Source organism: Rhinatrema bivittatum, chromosome 16 (assembly GCF_901001135.1).
Source record: "Rhinatrema bivittatum chromosome 16, aRhiBiv1.1, whole genome shotgun sequence".
Taxonomy (NCBI): Eukaryota; Metazoa; Chordata; class Amphibia; order Gymnophiona; family Rhinatrematidae; genus Rhinatrema; species Rhinatrema bivittatum.
In genome coordinates, this window is record NC_042630.1 from 64,165,143 (window position 1) to 64,178,685 (window position 13,543).

Sequence of the window (13,543 nt, forward strand, 5' to 3'; positions counted from 1 at the left end):
CCAATATTATAGCATGCATCAGACAGATGCTGGAGGGCTGGCAACTTCACCAGCAAGACAGGAATCCTCAGGCAGCATTCTTTGTCACAGACAAAGTGCAAACATGGTAAAGGCAATAACCGATGGATGCTTTCAGAACATCCGATGTTTTGCAAACACTCTGCACCTGGTAGTGAAGTTAGTTCTTGGGTTGGAGTCCAATCACCAAGAGAATGAATACCTGCATATGTCAATACACAAGTGCAGGAACATAGCAGCACACTTCCACAGAAGTGTGAAGGTGGGGCAGGTTCTCCAACAAATGCAGACAGATTTGGAGATGCCTCACAAGCATCTCATTCAAGACATTGCCACACGGTGGCATTCCACCTTTATGATGCTGGAGAGGTTAGTGGAGCTGCAGACACCCCTTCATGAACTTTCTGCGGAAATAGTCATAGGTGTGCAGAATCCCCAAGGGCATCATGATTGGTTAGTCATGAGTCAGCTTGTAAAAATCCTGCAGCCCTTCAAGGATGTCACGGAGGAGCTGAGTTCCAGAAGTGCCATCTTGGCTAACATCATCCCTATAGTTAATTTTCTGGAGGAAAATTTGGAGGGCTTTAAACAGGAAGAGGGAATGACAGATGAGGTGCTACATTGTCTGGACATTTTGCAGGAGCTGGTGCTAGGGCATTTAAGAAAAATTTAAAAACTTGGTTGTTTGAGCAGGCTTTTACTAACTAAGAGTCTTTCTTCTCACCCTTGCCTCTGTTTCCCTTTTTATTGTTTTGTATTATTAGTATGAGATTGTATGACAATGGCAATGTTAGGTATATTATTTTTATATAGAGTGTTATTTAACTGATTTTAAGATAAGAACATAAGAAACTGCCATGCTGGGTCAGACCAAGGGTCCATCAAGCCCAGCATCCTGTTTCCAACAGAGGCCAAAACCAGGCCACAAGAACCTGGCAATTACCCAAACACTAAGAAGATCCCATGCTACTGATGTAATTAATAGCAGTGGCTATTCCCTAAGTAAAATTGATTAATAGCCATTAATGGACTTCTCCTCCAAGAACTTATCCAAACCTTTTTTGAACCCAGCTACACTAACTGCACTAACCACATCCTCTGGCAACAAATTCCAGAGCTTTATTGTGCGTTGAGTGAAAAAGAATTTACTCCGATTAGTCTTAAATGTGCTACTTGCTAACTTCATGGAATGTCCCCTAGTCCTATTATTCGAAAGTGAAAATAGCCGAGTCACATCTACTCGTTCAAGACCTCTCATGATCTTAAAGACCTCTATCATATCCCCCCTCAGCCGTCTCTTCTCCAAGCTGAACAGCCCTAATCTCTTCAGCCTTTCCTCATAGGGAAGCTGTTCCATCCCCTTTATCATTTTGGTTGCCCTTCTCTGTACCTTCTCCATCGCAACTATATCTTTTTTTGGATGCGGCGACCAGAATTGTACACAGTATTCAAGGTGTGGTCTCACCATGGAGCGTTTTAGAGGCATTATGACATTTTCCGTTCTATTAACCATTCCCTTCCTAATAATTCCTAACATTCTATTTGCTTTTTTCACTGCTGCAGCACACTGAGACGACAATTTTAAAGTATTATCCACTATGATGCCTAGATCTTTTTCCTGGGTGGTAGCTCCCAATATGGAACCTAACATTGTGTAACTACAGCAACAGTTATTTTTCCCTATATGCAACACCTTCCACTTGTCCACATTAAATTTCATCTGCCATTTGGATGCCCAATCTTCAAGTCTTGCAAATAAATAAATAAAGTAAATAAACAGGGCCTTTAACAGAAGAGCACACATACATTCTCGCCACAGTCTGTTATCCCCATGTGAAAGGGAAACTTGCCCTACAGTCCAATTGTCTCTCATTTGTGAAGGAACTGCTGTTAGCAAAAGTCCATGATCAGGAGCGCCATAGGCAGAGACAGATTAGGCATGAAGCAGAGGAAGAAACAGCAGCGGGCAATTCAGAGTTGTGCTAGCCAAAGCATGAGCAGCACTCTGTCAGTGACAGCTAGTATGTCCTCCTCCTCCACTTCAGTACACCAAAGGCTTGTTGCCCATAAAGATTCAACTTTTGTGCTATGGGCTAGAGAGAAAGCAGCTGGCATGAGTGACTCTCAGCCTACCCAAGCAAAGGAGACACCAGCACAACTGTCAGTGACATAGTATCTCTCAGAGCCCACAGAGGACATGCAGACAGATATGCTAGCATATTGGGCACACAGGTCCACTGTATGTCCACACATAGCCAAATAGCTCAGTGATATCTGTGATGTCCACCAACCAGTGTGCCCAGTGAATGTGTATTTTCAATGACAGGGGATATCATGAGCCCTCACCGCTCAAGGCTGGCACCAGAGTTGATGGAAATGCTAATGTTTTTGAAAATAAACCTGACTTTGCTTGGGTTTCCATATTTTCCCTGTGATTGGCAAGATGAATAAAAACAATTAAAAGCCTTGCAGCAGCTCCAACTGCCTCCTATGGTCCAGATAATATCAGCACATGTACCTGACCTGAAATGCTGTGCCTGTACGTCCACTGTCCAGGCCGTATGTCCCTGCAAGGGCCTGACCTCAAACGCTGTGCCTGTCCGTTCACTGTCCAGGCCGTACATCTGTTATGACCGTCGGTGCTAGACGGCTTTTCCCCGTTTGCCTCACCTTATTCTCAGCTCCTCCCGCTTACCTAGGAAAGATGGCTACCGCCGCGTCAACAAGCCAACCTCTCTGGCATCCCCAGAACGGCTATGGTGCAGCATCCCACAATGTTCCTCCCAGGTATCTTCTAGGGTGCGCACGCATGTGCCACCCACGTCTTTATTAGAACCTTGGCGTGAACCTCGGGGGCATTCCCCCTTGCTGATGTCATGCCATCCGGGTATATAACCTATTTTAATTTGCTAGCTCATTGAGTTAGCAAGGATTCAAATCCGTTCCTGTCTACGCTACTCTGCTGCTACCATGCTGCCGCTGGAAGCTCTCTTTCTGCCCTTTGGGTTAACTACCAACCTGGGTACCCACTCCTCGGGGGCCCTCTGCTTTATTTCAGGTGCCTTACAGGGAACAGGTATTTGCTCCTCAATGGCCTGCTCTCCCTGCCTTGGTGCCTGTACTTCTTGAACCTGGTGGAATCATATCTACAGCAAACACCTAGTGAGTACTCTAACTCTCAGTCTATCTCATCCACAGTACTTCATTGTTGGGAGATCTGCTTCAGAAACTTACTATACCAATGGAGTGAGAAGGGCTCCCTCTGCCAAGGTCCCTGTAACTGCAACTACCAGACTGTCTCACTACTGACACCTCTGGTGGTACTCTTCAAGCTGCATAATAAAGAACTAACTGTGTTTGTCTAGCCTAGTAATGTGGCTCCTCACGGGGCTCCTCCCCGTGGGTGTGGTCATCTATCACAGTACCCAAGAAACCACCCAAAAACCGCTTAATCATAATAACATCCCTACAAGGGCCTGACCTGAAATGCTGTGCCAGTCCATCCACTGTCCAGGCCGTATATCCCTACAAGGGCCTGACCTCAAACGCTGTGCCTGTCTGAGTTTAGTTCTAGCATTTCTAATTTCAGTTTCATGTATTTGTGCATCACTTCTTTCCAGAATATTCTTCTCCTGTTTTGCAACATTTGGAATGTAAGAACATAAAAAGCTGACTTCAGATGTTTGGAGCTTGGATATTTCATATGCTCAATAGTTTTCCTGACCTTCATAATATGAGCCATGTTCCCAAAATCTTTCTTAGGTGCCAACTGTAATGTTTCTAGTACTATTGAAAACTGGTGGTAGTTGCACTCTAGTTCATCCTCTGCCTTCCCATAGTTTATAGAGGCACTGTGTGAACCACAAATTCAACATAGGTTGATATTGTAGATTTGGACCTGAGAAGCAGTTTCATTATTTCTGAGAGCTCTTCATGTTCCTTTGTCATCAGCTGAAGTGCATAAGTACAGTTAATAGCTTCTGGGTATTCACAAATAATATCCAGATCAGTTCTTGCTTCACAATTGGCAGTCTCTATTGCTCTAAAAGCATCCTCTGTTGAATTATCTTTCAGAAATGAGAAAGATGCTATTTTCTTCTGGCAGTGAACCAGTTCAAGAAGAAGTGACAGATCAAACCACAAAATACATGCAGAAAGGAAATCCTCTAATGCTGTGCCTGTCCTTCCAGGCCTTATGTCCCTATAAGGGCTTGACTCCTATCCTCTAATGCTGTGCCTGTCCATCCAGGCCTTACATCCCTACAAGGGTTTGACCTCTAATGATGTGCCTGCCCATCCAGGCCTTATGTCCCTACAAGGGCTTGACTAATAATGTGCCTGTCTATCCAGGCCTTACATCCCTACAAGGGCATGACCTCGAATGCTGTACCTGTCCATCCAGGCCTTATGTCCCTATAAGGGCTTGACCTCGAATGCTGTGCCTGCCCATCCAGGCCTTATGTCCCTATAAGGGCTTGACCTCAAATGCTGTGCCTGTTCGTCCAGGCCTTAAGTCCCTACACAGGCTTGACTTCTATCCTCGAATGCTGTGCCTGCCTGTTTGTCCATGCTTTATGCCCCTATGAGGGCTTGACTTCTATCCTCAAATGATGGGCCTGCTGCCTGTCCTTCCAGGCCCTATGTCCCTCAAGCGCATGACCTCTATCCCCAAATGCTGTGCCTGCCTATCTGTCCAGGCTTTATACCCCTATGAGGGCTTTACCTCTATCCTCGAATGCTGTGCCTGCTGCCTGGCATCCAGGCTATATGCCCCTACAAGGGCTTAACCTCTAATCTCGAATGCTGTGCCTGCTGCCTCTCCATCCAGGCTTTCCACCCCTACCAGGGCTTGACCTCTATCCCTGAATGCTGTGACTGCTGCCTGTCCGCCTAAGCTTTACGCCCCTACAAGGGCTTGACCTCTATCCTTGAATGCTGTGACTGCTGCCTGTCCATCCAGGGTTTATGTTCCTAAGAGGGCTTGACCTCTATCCTTGAATGATGTGCCTGCCTGTCCATCCAGGCTTTACGTACCTACAAGGGCCTGACCTCTAATGCTGTGCCTGTCTGTCCAGGCCTTAAGTTCCTATGAGGGCTTGACCTCTAATGCTGTGCCTGTTCGTCCATGCTTTATGTCCCGACGAGGGCTTGACCTTTATCCTCGCTCTGCCTGTCTGTCCAGGCATTTTGTCCCTACAAGGATGTGACCACTAATGCTGTCCCTGTCCATCCACATTTGGAAAGTAAGAACATAAAAAGCTGACTTCAGATGTTTGGAGCTTGCATATTTCATATGCCCAATAGTTTTCCTGACCTTCATAATATAGGCCATGTTCCCGAAATCTTTCTTAGATGCCAAAAGTAATGTTTCTAGTACTATAGAAAACTGGTGGTAGTTGCATTCTAGTTCATCCTCTGTCTTCCCATAGTTTACAGAGGCACTGTGTAAACTACAAAGTCAACATAGGTTGATATTGTAGATTTGGACATGAGTAGTGTTTTTTTTTATTTCTGTGAGCTCTTCAAGTACCTTTGCCATCAGCTGAAGTGTGTAAGTACAGTTATAGCTTCTGGGTATTCACAAATAATCTCCAGATCAGTTCTTGCTTCACAAATGGCAGTCTCTATTGCTCTAAAGCCTGCTGTCAGAAATGAAAAAAATGCCATTTTCTTCTGGCAGTGAACCAGTTCAAGAAGAAGTGATAGATCAAACCACAACATACATGCACAAAGGAAATCCTCTAATGCTGTGCCTGTCCATCCAGGCTTTTTGTCCCTTAAAGGGCTTGACTGATAATGCTGTGCCTGTCCATCCAGGCTTTATGTCCCGTAAAGGGCTTGACCGCTAATGCTGTGCCTGTCCATCCAGGCTTCACATCTCTACAAGGGTATGACCTATAATGCTGTGCCTGTCTCTCCAGGTATCATGTTGCTAAAAGGGCTTGACCTCTATCCTTGATCACTGTGCCTGACTGGCACAGGCCTTATGTCCCTAAAAGGGCTTGACATCTACTGCTGTGCCTGTCCGTCCAGGCCTTATGTCCTAATGAAGGCTTGACCTAAAATGTTGTGCCTGTCTATCCAGGCTTTACGTCTCTACATGGGTTTGACCTCTAATGCTGTGCCTGTCTATCCAGCCTTATGTCCCTAAAAGGGCTTGACCTCTAATGCTGTGCCTGTCTGTCCAGGCTTTACGTCTCTACAAGGGTTTGACCTCTAATGCTGTGCCTGTATGTCCAGGCCTGGATCATATAGTTATTTGACTTAATTAAGTCAGGTGAATTGTATTGATTGTTTGGAGTGGGGGGGTAATGGTTTCCGTGGTTGAATGGACACCGAGGAATAATGAATGTTTTCACCTGGTAAGTGATGGATGTGTATTTGGGTGTGGTGTGAGTGTTTAATGGTATTTAAGTAACTGAAGTTCAGTGTTGTGGTTGCGGCTGGTTTCAATGTGAGTTTAGCGTGATTCCAGTGTCCTTCTTATTAAAGTAGTGAAAGCATAGCACTGTGGCTGTGACTGGCTTTATTTGTACGGGGAGACGATTTGAAGCTCTCTGCCCGGTAAGAGAAATCTATCGTAAGCAGCTGCGTTTGCAGGAGTTGGTGATATTGGGTTGTATCGTCTTTTGTCCATTGTAAGTATATCCTTAATCTTTTAAAAATATATCGGAAGTATTGTAGGTATGGGGACTGTTTACTGGAGATAAGCAGAGTATGCCTTTATGTTTTAGGTTATTAATTTAGAAGACTGGCGGTAATTGGAAGTAAATTGGGTTAATCCATCTTTAACAGGTATGTGTCCTCCATATATCTGTGGGCAATGGTTTGTAAAAGTTAGTGATAGATGATGTATACTGAAGTTTAATGTGGATTTGTCATTTATATTTTTTTGATTATAGTGGAACTTTGAGAGATTGATCTGATGGGGGATTGTGGATGTAAAATGCATTCTGAGATTAGTAAGTGTGATTTTAGATGATATTTTGGGTTCATTTGGTTGAGTGTAATATGGATACTCTTTCATGCATACACATATATTTACAGGTATTTGAGTGTGAACAAGAATTTATCCCCGAGGATATCAAACTGTGTTAAGGACTTCCCCTGAAGAAGCCCTGTTAGGGCGAAACAAGGCACCTTGTTGGGGTGAATACGGCTGGGGGTGAACTTCGCTGGAATATGGTGACAAAACATCATGGAAGTGGAATTAACTCATAGTTAGCAATTTGTGGCGTGCTATATGTATAAACATATTAGTGAAGCAAAACGCACATAATACAATGTAAAAACTGTGCATCATAAATTTAAGCATAAGTCAACAGTATTGTAATTCTGGGGATATAATACAGTGATATATGTGATGTATAACCCAATGAATATTGGATTGTGAATTGGATTTTATGGGTGGGTTTGGATTTTAGGTGTATGAATGAGTGTGAATGTGGTTTTGGGATATTTAGAAATAGGGGTATTTAAGATATAAGGATTTCATGCATGTGCAAACGTTTTCAATATTATTGCATGTGTTATAAATATATGACATGTCCACAGTCATAGGATCGATGAAATTCTCCATCTTGATTGAAATGCTTATTGTATTCAGATTATATATACGGGTTAAGTGCAATATCAATAAAAATTTTGAAGAATATTATGCTATGTGTCTAATGGAATTATATAATTGATGTAAAAAATGTGACACTGTAGCAATTTGTAATTGCTTTTTATTTATTGTGATTGATTCCTAGTGTGTGATGATGATGTACTAATGAGGGGTGATCTATAATATTTTCCTCATAATATTGTACCAGATTAGGTTACCTGAACATTGAGGATTGTTTTGATTGAGGGAGTGTAAGTATACTATATCATACCATTGAGATACTGCAAATACTAAAATGGAGGATATGTATAGTAGGGGTGTGCATTCGGATTGACCGCATTAGTAAAACGCTACTCATATTTTTTTTTAACTTAAAAAATTGATTCGACATAAACGATCGGATTTCCCACATATCCAACATAGATATGTTGGATATGTGGGAAATCGCGATTGTTGAGCCAAAATAAAAATATAAACCCCCTCACCCTCCTTAATCCCCCCCCCCGACTTACCACAACTCCCTGGTGATGGAGCGAGGAGTGAGGACGTCATTTCTGCAATCCTTGGCGAGAAGCATGTGACGTCGGCGGCACGTCGAGTGACGCCGACGTCACGTGATTCCCGGCGAGTTCGCGCCGGACGGCTCGTTCGGCCCAAAAAGAACTTTTGGCCAGCTTGGGGGGGTCAGGAGGCCCCCCCAAGCTGGCCAAAAGTTATTTTTGGGCCGAATGAGCCGTCCGGCGCGAACTCGCCGGGAATCACGTGACGTCGGCGTCACTCGACGTGCCGCCGACGTCACATGCTTCTCGCCAAGGATTGCAGAAATGACGTCCTCACTCCTCGCTCGATCACCAGGGAGTTGTGGTAAGTCTGGGGGGGGAATTAAGGAGGGTGAGGGGGTTTTAAATTTTTTTTTTGCACATATGTACATATACCCAACTCATTGGATTTTTTTTATGTCCATATTGGCCGCAAGTGGGACCCCCTTTCGGACATAAGAAATATGAACATAAAATTTTGCTCTGCACATCCCTAATGTATAGCTTTACAGATCAGGCGGCCACTGAAATACTTGGTGGTATGAGGTTATTAGAAGACACTAGTACCAGCACACATGAAGGTGACTGGAATGAGTTGGTGAAATATAAGAAAAAATTAATTTGTATGGAGCTGCATGCAGCTACTTTAGGAGAATATTGCCACGCTAAGAGGATCCCGCAAGGATTAAGAATGAATAAAGAACCGTCACTGTTTGCAGATGATGTAAAATTTGTGGCTAAATGGAATGCTGTATTGAATAAATGCTCCTACGAGTTTTTGTTACTTATTATTTCTAAAACTAAAATTGAAATTAGTTCCCTTAAAGAGAGAATTGTTAAAGACTCTGAGGTCCTACAACAGATGCTAACACAAGAAATCTTTGAAAATCAGGTTGAGGAATTTCAGAAACAACTGGACTCGTTTAGGGCTGATCTAAAGAAGATGAAAGTTCAGAAGTTTTATCGGGATGAACGTAATTATACTGTGGGTTACGTATATACATGGATGCAAGCTAATAGAAAGGGGAAAAGTGGAAGGAAGGGGATTTTTCCTCATCAGATGACTCGTCAGATGACGATAAGGTAGAGGATGAGGCTCGTGGAGAGGGGAGAAGGGTGGAGTTTGCTTTACCTAGCACTAGTATGGATGATAACATGGATATGAGGGACCAACGTGGTGGTAGAGGGTCTTTTTTACCCAACAGAATGAGGAATGGAAGGGGGGGCATCAAACACACGGATAAAACGTACCAACATGGGGCGGGATCCATACAATTTCCGCCGGTGAAGTCTAATTGGCAGAGGGATGAGGGACAAAGTATTGTTGTTAATCTGTCCACTATGGCATTATCTGGTGATACTTTGTCTGCCCTTAATAAGGGTTTGTCCTTTGTCCCTACACAGAAGTATGACTCATTTAGCACTCGGCTTGAATTGAAAACATTTTTTCGTCGAATTAGATTGAAAGAATATTTTTCTGGACAATCATTGGAGGTGAATAGATTTGTTAAACCCTCTAATTGGGTACCCCAGGAGCCTCCTGGGGCACTAGTAGTTGCTTTTGAGACAATGGTTCTACAGGAGTTAGAATGTATGGAAGAACAGAAGGAACGAATGATCTATAATTTGTCGAGGGCAGAGAATGAGGCCATTAGGGCACTGAGAAGCAATGAATCAGTTATTGTGAGACCTGCCGATAAAGGGGGTACGGTGGGCATTTTGGATAGGCATTGTTATGAGATGGAAGCCCGCCGTCAACTTAATGATCATGAATTCTATTTGAGAATACATGCCAACCCCAATGATGATATACGTAGTATGGTCAAGGATATATTGGGTGAAGCTTTAAGATTTAAAGCCATCACCAAAAAAGAATATTGGTACTTGTTACCGGATAATCCTATGATTCCCTACATATATTTTGTGCCTGAAATTCACAAGAGTCTTTGAACCGTTCAGTTTTTGAACCGTTGGCTACATTTATTGACAGTTACTTGCAGCTGGTTGTAATTAATAGGGATGTGAATCGTGTCCTCGATCGTCTTAACGATCGATTTCGGCTGGGAGGGGGAGGGAATCGTATTGTTGCCGTTTGGGGGGGTAAAATATCGTGAAAAATCGTTAAAAATCGTTAAAAATCGAAAAATCGAAAAACCGGCACATTAAAACCCCCTAAAACCCACCCCCGACCCTTAAATTAAATCCCCCACCCAAATAACTTAAATAACCTGCGGGTCCAGCGGCGGTCCGGAACGGCAGCGGTCCGGAACGGGCTCCTGCTCCTGAATCTTGTCGTCTTCAGCCGGCGCCATTTTCCAAAATGTCGCCGAAAAATGGCGGCGGCCATAGACGAAAAAGATTGGACGGCAGGAGGTCCTTCCGGACCCCCGCTGGACTTTTGGCAAGTCTCGTGGGGGTCAGGAGGCCCCCCACAAGCTGGCCAAAAGTTCCTGGAGGTCCAGCGGGGGTCAGGGAGCGATTTCCCGCCGCGAATCGTTTTCGTACGGAAAATGGCGCCGGCAGGAGATCGACTGCAGGAGGTCGTTCAGCGAGGCGCCGGAACCCTCGCTGAACGACCTCCTGCAGTCGATCTCCTGCCGGCACCATTTTCCGTACGAAAACGATTCGCGGCGGGAAATCGCTCCCTGACCCCCGCTGGACCTCCAGGAACTTTTGGCCAGCTTGTGGGGGGCCTCCTGACCCCCACGAGACTTGCCAAAAGTCCAGCGGGGGTCCGGAAGGACCTCCTGCTGTCCAATCTTTTTCGTCTATGGCCGCCGCCATTTTTCGGCGCCATTTTGGAAAATGGCGCCGGCTGAAGACGACAAGATTCAGGAGCAGGAGCCCGTTCCGGACCGCTGCCGTTCCGGACCGCCGCTGGACCCGCAGGTTATTTAAGTTATTGGGGGGGGGTTTGGGAGGGTGAGGGATTTAATTTAAAGGGTCGGGGGTGGGTTTTAGGGGGTTTTAGTGTGCCGGCTCACGATTCTAACAATTTATAACGATAAATCGTTAGAATCTGTATTGTATTGTGTTCCATAACGGTTTAAGACGATATTAAAATTATCGGACGATAATTTTAATCGTCCTAAAACGATTCACATCCCTAGTAATTAACATCAAATCCTATGTCCGTGATTCAACAGATTTTATTAATCATATGAATAGAGTCATAGGGAGCAGAGAGGGTCAGTAACTGGTGACTGCTGACGTAACCGCTTTATATACAAACATCCCTCAAACACGAGCGCTGGACATCATACGACAAGCCTTAAATAACTTGCATTCAGGTCTGATTTTCTGAAGAGAGCTGTCCTTTAGAGACCAGGGACTGCTTGGCCCTTCACCTCCCCCTCCCCTTCTCTCTCCCATATTCTAGCAGTGAATGTGGGGGGGAGGGAGGGATGTGAAGGGGGAGACAGCCCCTGCATTCAGGTCTGATTTTCTAAAGAGAGCTATCCCTCAGAGACCAGGGACTGCTTGGCCCTTCACCTCCCCCTCCCCTTCTCTCTCCCATATTCTAGCAGTGAATGTGGGGGGGAGGGAGGGATGTGAAGGGGGAGACAGCCCCTGCATTCAGATCTGATTTTCTGAAGAAAGCTGTCCTTCAGAGTCAGGGACTGCCTGGCCCTTCACCTCCCCCTCCCCCTCCCCTTCTCTCTCCCATATACCAGCAGTGAATGGGGGGGGGGGGGAGAGGGATGTGAAGGGGGAGACAGCCCCTGCATTCAGGTCTGATTTTCTGAAGAGAGCTGTTCTTCAGAGACCAGGGACTGCTTGGCCCTTCACCTCCCCCTCCCCTCCCCTTCTCTCTCCCATATACCAGCAGTGAATGGGGGGAGAGAGGGATGTGAAGGGGGATACAGCCCTTGCATTCAGTGCTGATTTTCTGAAGAGAGCTGCCCTTCAGAGACCAGGGAGTGGGGCTGCTTTCCCCTTCACCTCCCCCTCCCCTTCTCTCTCCCATATTCCAGCAGTGAATGGGGGGGGGGGGGGGGGAGAGGGAGGTGAAGGGGGAGACAGCCCCTGCATTCAAGTCTGATTTTCTGAAGAGAGCTATCCCTCAGAGACCAGGGACTGCTTGGCTCTTCACCTCCCCCTCCCCTCCCCTTCTCTCTCCCATATACCAGCAGTGAATGGGGGGGGGGGGAGGGATGTAAAGGGGGAGACAGCCCCTGCATTCAAGTCTGATTTTCTGAAGAGAGCTATCCCTCAGAGACCAGGGACTGCTTGGCCTTTCCCCTCCCCCTCCCCTTCTCTCTCCCATATACCAGCAGTGAATGGGGGGGGGGGGAGAGGAATGTGAAGGGGGATACAGCCCTTGCATTCAGTGCTGATTTTCTGAAGAGAGCTGTTCTTCAGAGACCAGGGACTGCTTGGCTCTTCACCTCCCCCTCCCCTCCCCTTCTCTCTCCCATATACCAGCAGTGAATGGGGGGGGGGGAGGGATGTAAAGGGGGAGACAGCCCCTGCATTCAAGTCTGATTTTCTGAAGAGAGCTATCCCTCAGAGACCAGGGACTGCTTGGCCTTTCCCCTCCCCCTCCCCTTCTCTCTCCCATATACCAGCAGTGAATGGGGGGGGGGGGAGAGGAATGTGAAGGGGGATACAGCCCTTGCATTCAGTGCTGATTTTCTGAAGAGAGCTGCCCTTCAGAGACCAGGGACTGCTTGGCCCGTCACCTCCCCCTCCCCTTCTCTCTCCCATATTCCAGCAGTGAATGGGGGGTCGGGTGGGGGGAGGGATGTGAAGGGTGGGATACTTCAGCCCTTTGCATTCTGAGCTTCTGAACGTACTTTTTTTTCATCTTTTTTATTTTCTCAATGTAAATGGATCATGATAGGGAGTCAGACTGCGCCCACCTGTCCTCCTCCAAGGTCGCAGCTGATAGGTCCAGGAAGCCCCGTTTCACGCAGGCTGATGTGGACCTCCTAGCCTGGCTACTCCTCCTGGATGAGGAGAATCTTTACACCCCCCCCCCCCCCCCCCCAGGCAGCAGGCCTAACCTGCAAAGGGAGTCTGCAGCCTGGGTGACTCTCCAGGAGGAGTTCTGCCGGAGAGCCTCTTATCCGCGTGAGATCAAAGATCTCAAGAAGAAAGGTGAGAGATAATGTTATCACTAGTGGTATATTATTAATATTATTTATATTTATCATTTTGAAATGGTGGTATTTGTATTTGGGAATTTGGAATGCCACATTGACAGATAGCTAAGTATCTTTTTATTACTGAATTTTATATATTGCATAAAAAAATAACCTAGTAGGTCAAGGCAAAACTTGGGCATGTTGTGTTTGTAATTAATTTATTAATCAATTAATGTTATTCTATTTCCTTTCTCCCTCTAATTCTCAGGTCGGCATCTGAGACTTCACGCGGG